Raw genomic sequence first — 7,646 nt, forward strand, 5'->3', positions numbered from 1 at the left:
ACCCCATGGTCCGCAGCCCCCCTCAAAACCCGGTGGTGCTGGGGTAGGGGCACCTGAATAGGGCTTGCCCTGTGGAAAACGCCCATTTCTGACCGGGGAGAGGGGCTGGGAGCCGCAGGGCGGTCAGGCTGGTGGCAGTGGTGCTTGTGGGCAGGGTGGTGCCTCATGAAGTGCGGGAAGAAGTGGAGGCTGAAGGGGTAGGGCGTTCCTCCCTAGCAGGTGAGAGGAGCTACATTCAAAATATAAAACAGGCTACCCGTTTTTGGCATGGATTTAAACAACATAATGATTAGAGTTACTTTACACCACAGTTCAAATTAAGACCACTAAATACCTAACTTAGCTTGATTTTTAGCCAGTATAGCTTAAACTTTTCACTAGCTTTCAGTCATTACAAGAAAACTGCTATAATTAATAAGGTTAATATTGTTCTTGAGGCAGCGTGACAGATCATGCTTTTTGTTAAAGAAAATGTAATGGGAAATCAGTGTTTCTTGAAAGAAGTAAAGGAAATATGTACGGACAGTGCCAATGAATACAGTCCTTTTCATATATTGAGGGCAACACAACACTATAAACATGCAAATAAAGCACCCCAAACACGGAACAGAAATTAGTATTATTTCCCCAGTTGTAGTTGTGATCCATAATGCGTATAAGCTATCACTCTGGATAAATTTTTATGTTATAAAGCTGCTATTTCACTCCTACCGGCCTGTCTCCTCTCTTGTACCACTGGGCAGATTAAGACCTGTTTTCCTCAACTTCCCAATCGTAAATCCTGCTCTTCCCCCAGTTTTATTATCTGGATCCACCAAAATACCTATCAGATGATATAAATGGGCTTAGATTTGACCTAGGAAGGAATGGTTGCACACTAGCTCAGCTTTCTAGTATATGTGTCCTTCTGAAGGTTTAGGAAAATAATACTTTCAAGGACAGTCCAATGGAAGTAATCAGCTGTCCCAACAACATAGAGTTAACGTAGCCAAGAGTTATTTTACCAACTCGGAGAACAGCTGGGTAAGAAGCCACTAATAATGAGGAAGGTCATAGGATGTATGTGGGATCTATCTCAAAGAATAACAGTATGGGATTAATACATTTTTTTCATGGAGATGATTGTCCATATACATTTTACTTACCAAAACTTCCAAGCAGTAACTACGGATAAGTACATGCAGTCTGCACAATAATGACTTAAGAATAGCATTGGCTTTTCTTGTTTCACTGCATAACTTTGAGAAGATAGAAAATGAATCATTTGATTAGGTAAAAATGAAGGAGCATTTATAGTAAAAAGCCTGGGTAAAGACTTAATGCAATTTCTTTTCTTTATGGAATAATATGTATGAGGGCATTTCCAGAAAGGATTAAATCTCTTCTTTTTACTGAAATAATGACCATTAAAAAGTTGAATTTGATGGGCAGAAGGTGCAAACAACAAAATGTGAAAGGGAGTAAAAGTATGATCTACCATGGGTGGTGGGGAGTGAGGACAGTGAGTTTTCACACAAAGCTGAGTATTTTAAGCAAGAAGTCGGTGGAGTAAGAAATAGAATTCCTAAATGAGATCACTCTGTTCCACTGAACAGCAAGAAAGAAAGAAGATATTTCAGTGGCTAAGATAAATGGGATGATTTGCCCTTGAAGAGTATGCATCTCCAGTGGCCATAAAAGGAGCTTCGCTAGCTAGCTAAGGCTTAGTTACCAGTGGAACTTCCCGTGGGGACAGATAAGTCAAAAAATTAAAAAGCAGAACACGTCCTGCAAACCAGCAGAGAGGAATGCTGCTGGGATCTGCTATTGGAAGCTAAAGGGCTATGGATGGTCTAGAGGCTGGAGGTGCTTTTGCCCTTTCTTCTTTGTGGTGGATAAATACAGAGTTTGTAGCTCAGCTGTACTCATAGGAAGACTGCTCTAACTTCTGAAGACTAGAAACCATCTGATTTAATTTCTAACCTCAATTTATATGACTAGTTTGTGTCTATTCTTGTACCAACACCGGTCCTTTACCTTATTTTCAACAGATACTTTTCGTCCTTAGATTTTACATCCAGTTTCTTGGTGACAGTATTTTCTCTTAGACTTCACTTTGCTAGGCTAAACAAGTTCAGTTCATCTAGTCTCAGCCTGCAAGTTCCTAATTTCTCTTACCATCTGAGTATCTCTTATTTGCCTGTTTTCCACTCTGAGCTTGTTTTTCTTTAATAGATTTGACACTATTTCTAAGGACATTTCACGAGCAGCCTTTACAACAGCATTAATGGTCTTCATCTCTTTTGGAAATTCCTCAACTACCACATTCTAGGACTGCATTTGTTTTTCAGATCAAATTAAGGATTGTTGTCACCTTGCAATTGAATAATGCAACCAATTTTTAATCCATTACTTTTATTTTCAGCTGATGAGTTTGCAGGTTTCTGCAGGATTTAAGCATACAGTATTGCAGTTTGCCCTTATAAAATCAAATTCTTTTTCTAAAGAAAAAAGATATTTATAGCACAGAGCCTCTGTCTTTTGGTCCCTGTCCTCTTCCTCTTTCCAAAGTAATTTTTGAGCCTGATAGCAAATTTGGACCATATTTCAGAGAGGGTTGTGGTCTTGAAAATAATTAACCTCCTTCAAGTTTTGCAAAACCTGAGGTTGTTGAATGGAGGGGAAAAGCAAAATGAATGCCCTTGCTAAGGTAAAGGAGGGCATATGAACTGCTTATCACCTTCTGCAGCAACCAGCCAGCCAAGTGTTTTGTTATTACCATGTGGGCTAATTAGAACATGAGTAACCTCAGCCTTGCCCCGTAGGGTGTTTTATGGAGAAGGTGGACAGCAGAAGATTAAGGGACAAAACACATAATTCTGTTAGAAATCAGATCTCATTACTTTTGTGGCTCCCCCCCCCCCTCCCCGGGCAGAGTTTGTGGTGTGGGGACTTCCAGGTGGTGCCTGTTCACATGCAAGTACTCTGCCATGCCTGCCCTACACCTCGCTGGGTTCTGGGAACTGCATTCTTTGGTACCAAAACTCTTCACTCATTCCCTTATGTGATATGAACTATTTCTGTTCCTGCTGTCTGCTCGTAGTCTCTGTGCTCTATAGGCTTTTGCACATTTTCAGACACATACTGGCTGTAGCTACAGCCAATGCAGTCCTACAGCTACATTGATGTAGTTCTTGCATTGGCAGTTAAGCTCTGGGTGATTCCCTTCATTGCATTCAGGCTTGTCTTGCTGGATGACACAAGTCATGCCTTCTTACATAAGCTATCGCTAAAAACCAAGCACTTAGGAACTCCCTCACTTAGCCAGACTGAAGGGTATTTAGTACCACCTTTAGCTTTTACCGGATTGATTGATCAATGCTATTAATACCTCCGAGCACAAGAGTATAAATGGCTATCTTCGAAAATTTTGTCTGAAAGCTGAAGTGTTAAGTAATCACTTAAAGAAATATGGAAGTATTCTCTTGGTGACTCAAAATCAGCATGCAAAAACTTCCAGGCAATGAAGCTGTAATGTATTCTCAAAAGCAGCTTACTTGGGAACTGGGTCCACCCAGAGATGGCATTTGCTCCATGTTTGGCTAATTCTATAAATTAGTAGTAGTGCATTTATGTACTAATGACTTTTTACTGTAAGTTATTTTTACATTTTTAATGTAAAAGACATTTTGTAAAACAGTAGGTGAAATGCTTGCCTGAGCGTAGTCAAAGATGAGATCATTTGTTACTGGCACAAAGAAATGGGGAATATGAAGAATTTGTTAACATGGAGAGAAGGGCAATTGGAAATTTTTTTTACAATCTCAAAGTTGCAGCCAGACTGTGTAAGCAATTTTTCTTGTGTATTTTTCCTTGCATTATTGTAGAATATGGTGTAGATTATGACTGTTAAAGTAGAACAGTAACACAAGTTGTAAAAAACAGTTGTAGAGGCTTACATAAAATAAAAAAGCCATTCAAGGTAAATAATACCAGCTATTCCTTCTGTTAAATAGCAGTTTAGCTGGTCAGCTTCCTGGGCAGTTTGTCAAAGTTGAAAATCAGGAGAAAACAAAATAATATTTGTCGGTTTCCTTTTACTGTTCATTAGCTTGCTTTTGTTGCAAAATTTACATATTTTTGGCAGTCACAAACCAAACAAAAGTCCTACTGGTTTGGTGAAAAGGGTTTAGCTAGAGAAATAAAAAATCCAGTCATGCTGCATTTATTTCATTTTCCATCAGTACAAATACAATATTTGGGAGCCTAGAGTTGTTAACATTTTTATACATCTTGAATTCTTGTAATCCATGGTTAGTTTGTTGTTGTTGTTGTTTTTTAATTAGGGAGTAATGTGGTGTGGAAAGGCAGGGTTTTAGCTCAAGAGTCAACCTACGTGAGAATGTAAAAAGAGAGAGCGGACATGATGAATTTGTTGATGTCTTTAAGCACAACTTTAAGCACAATTTTATGGAAAACAATGTTCAAACCCTAAACTTAGAAAGCAAATGACTATTCATTTTTCACTGAGTCTCTGATTTCTGTGTTGTGATTTCCTACTTATCTCTTGTTTTCTGAGTTATTATGTGCTTCAAAAATACCAAATGATCTGGACATTGTGCAATACACTGTCTTGGCCCTAGAAATTAAAAAATAGAAAAAGACCATTTTTCAAATAGGACTCAATGCAAGGCACAAAGAGGTACGCAGTGTTGTGCATGGGTGTCTGGCAAAGAGACAGTTACTTCAAAAATCTTCAAGGAAAATAAAGCAGGACAATATTTTGGTTAGTAAGTTATAGATTAACAATATCTGGATAGTTATTTTCTGAACAATGACAATACCAGAGATTCTGCTGTTCTTTTTTAGAAATGGCTTCCAGATGGGAATCATGGTTTACAGTCCAAGATTGAATATGATTTAATAAGTTTTTATCAGTAAAGAATATTTCAGATTATGAACTGTGTAACTAGACTGGGCTTTTGTTCATTTCTGTTTACTACTGCCCAGCTCTTTTGAATATTTCTGAGTATAATTTGGAAGAAATAAACCATATGGTGTAGTAACCAGATGACTGTGACTATGTCATAATAATATTTGGAGTACCAGGTTAGAAGACTGTGATTTTTAAAGTCATAGTAAATTCATTCATGTTTTCTTTGTAGCATCAGAAGAAGATATAGGTCAGGTTGTCAGGGGCCTTAACATGGTGGGATATCTTTTCAGTGAAACTTAGGCTGTTTTTCCTGGGTTTGTAATATTTTAGTGGGGGATAATTGCATTCAAGGATTTTTCTTTTAAATTCGTACATTATCTTTCAGCATCTTCAACCTCAGTTCCCTCTTCACGTAATATTTTGTCTTGAAATTTCTGCTATTAAAATATGTGTACAAAGTAACACTGAAAGAGGAAGCTCCAGGGAGAGATGTTCTGGAGTAGAATTATTTGAGTATATAAATAAATTTTGAATTGTTTTAAAATGCTGACTTTTACAGGAAGAGTCACCAAAGTATTGACTCCATTAGCCACCACAATTTGTTCATGTACTGGTACACCCCTTACACACAGAAAGGATTAATGGCTGGTGCTCTTTATGTTTCTGGTTGATTCTTCCCTGCATAAAACAGTAGCATTTTGCTTATATTTTTCAAGGGAGAAAGAATATCTATGCATTTTGATGTTTATATAAAATGCTTTTTCTAGAACTAGTTTGTTATTCTGATCTTAATAGTATAACAATTCAGGATTCATAGAAGCTATATAATGTATTTTAAAATTTGCTCATTGTTTGAATTATTTTTATGAGTGGATTATAACTACAAAGTTTAATACAGTTTCTGTACAGCCATCAGAAAGATACGGAAGCCTTTTAAGGCTGCAATGTGAATCAGGCATTCTAATTTGTATTATAATAATCAGTGGAACTTCAACAGTGATATTTTTCTCCAAAGTAGTAGATAGCCAATTAAAACAAAACAAAACCAAACCAACAGAATATTCATCCAAAATAGTGGGTGCCACGAGGAATGGACAAAGTGGTAACCCTGCAAATTAGAGCACCTTACTTTAAGTCGGGGTATCCAGAACCACTTTTCACCTTTGCAATTTTGACTTCTGGCTAGTAAAACAAAAAAATGGAGAATTATTTTAAAATGTAGGATGAAAAATTGCCAGGTACACTTACTACTTATATGTTTAGCCTGTAGTGCTAGACATTTGAAATGAAATAACTTGATATTAAAAGTAATACTGCAGACCAGTGTGTCTTGTACTGTGGTCGAAGACAGTGTTTTCAGCTTTCAGACATAAACCCTTTGCAAGTGAATGCTACTGACATGCCCAAATACCTTTTGCTTTCCTAGTGGTTTCTAAAAATTGCCTCCTTTTTCAAGGGGAAAAAAGGAAAAAGTACTGGACTGTTTGTTTTGGGGTGGGAGTGTGAAAGGGATATTGTTTTAAAATTAGAAATAGAATGTCTTAAGTAGTCTCCATTTATGGATTTCTTTTCCTAGAGGAAAAATGAGAGGTATTGGTGGAAACTATTTTGGACCGTAACTTGGTGATATTAATCAGGAAAGAGAGCTTGGCTCTTTCATGAAGACCGGATTCTCACACTAGGTGCTAATACAAACATGCAGAAGACACTACATAGTTAAAGAGACTTTAAAATCCTTTTCTTTTCAGGTATTCAGCTTCCAGTTATTACTGTGTTGGCCCCATTTCATGACTTAGGCAGCCACCAATAGTAATTCTGGGTAATTCCCCGCATAGTTTTTATGAAAAGTAACATAAAAAAAAAATCCAAATTGTTTTTCCCCCGTTATATAATCAGAAAGAAAGCCAAGATTGACATCAGGGCGTTTTCTCTTCTTTGTAGGTCATTTTAAGGCAGAAATTCAAGCACCTTGGAGCAATGATTGGTTTTGAAGAGACTGCTTCTATCATTTATGGTGGTACGGTAATATTATATGGGAAAATGTGAAATTGTGAGAGGAGTGGAGATCAGAATAAAGCCAAATCGCTACAGGGTTTGAGCAGCAACTGGCTCTAAAATTAATATGGAGCAACAGTTGGATGTTGCAAGGTTGAGCATTAACCCAGTGCCTGGTAGAAAAATAATTTACTTACCTAAACTTCTGTTTCATAGTGATTGTACTGTGTAAGGTATTAAGCAAAACAAAATAAAAAAGCAGCTCTCCTTCAAGTCCATAGAATATATTCGATGATACTGACATCTTCATTCAACTTGGCTGAAAAATAAGTCCTGCGTAGATGAGAATAGGGATTATAGTTCCTTCCAAATCCATTTACAGTAGAACTTCAAATTGGGAGGAAAGTTGCCTTTTTATCAAAATTATTTTTATTGAGAGAAGCAGAACTGCGTGTTACATATACATGTCTTCTTGCATAGTGTACATTCTGATACAGTTAATTCAGCCAATTTTCTGGTATTATTCTCAAGATCTCTGCCATGGATATTAGAGTCTTCCATATGGGTACATTTTTTCACTGATTTTTTTCCATTTCTTCTTTTGGTAATAACTGTATAAAATCAAGCATTTTAGTTGAAATTTAGAATCATTAAGGTTGTTCTGGAGGATCTGAAGCTCTCACACATTTTGGTAGTTACTTATATTATTGCAGAAAGAATTGCATCTAGCTGTTAT

This window comes from Egretta garzetta, unplaced genomic scaffold (genome assembly GCF_000687185.1).
Source record: "Egretta garzetta isolate BGI_Z169 unplaced genomic scaffold, ASM68718v1 scaffold369, whole genome shotgun sequence".
NCBI classification, from domain to species: Eukaryota; Metazoa; Chordata; class Aves; order Pelecaniformes; family Ardeidae; genus Egretta; species Egretta garzetta.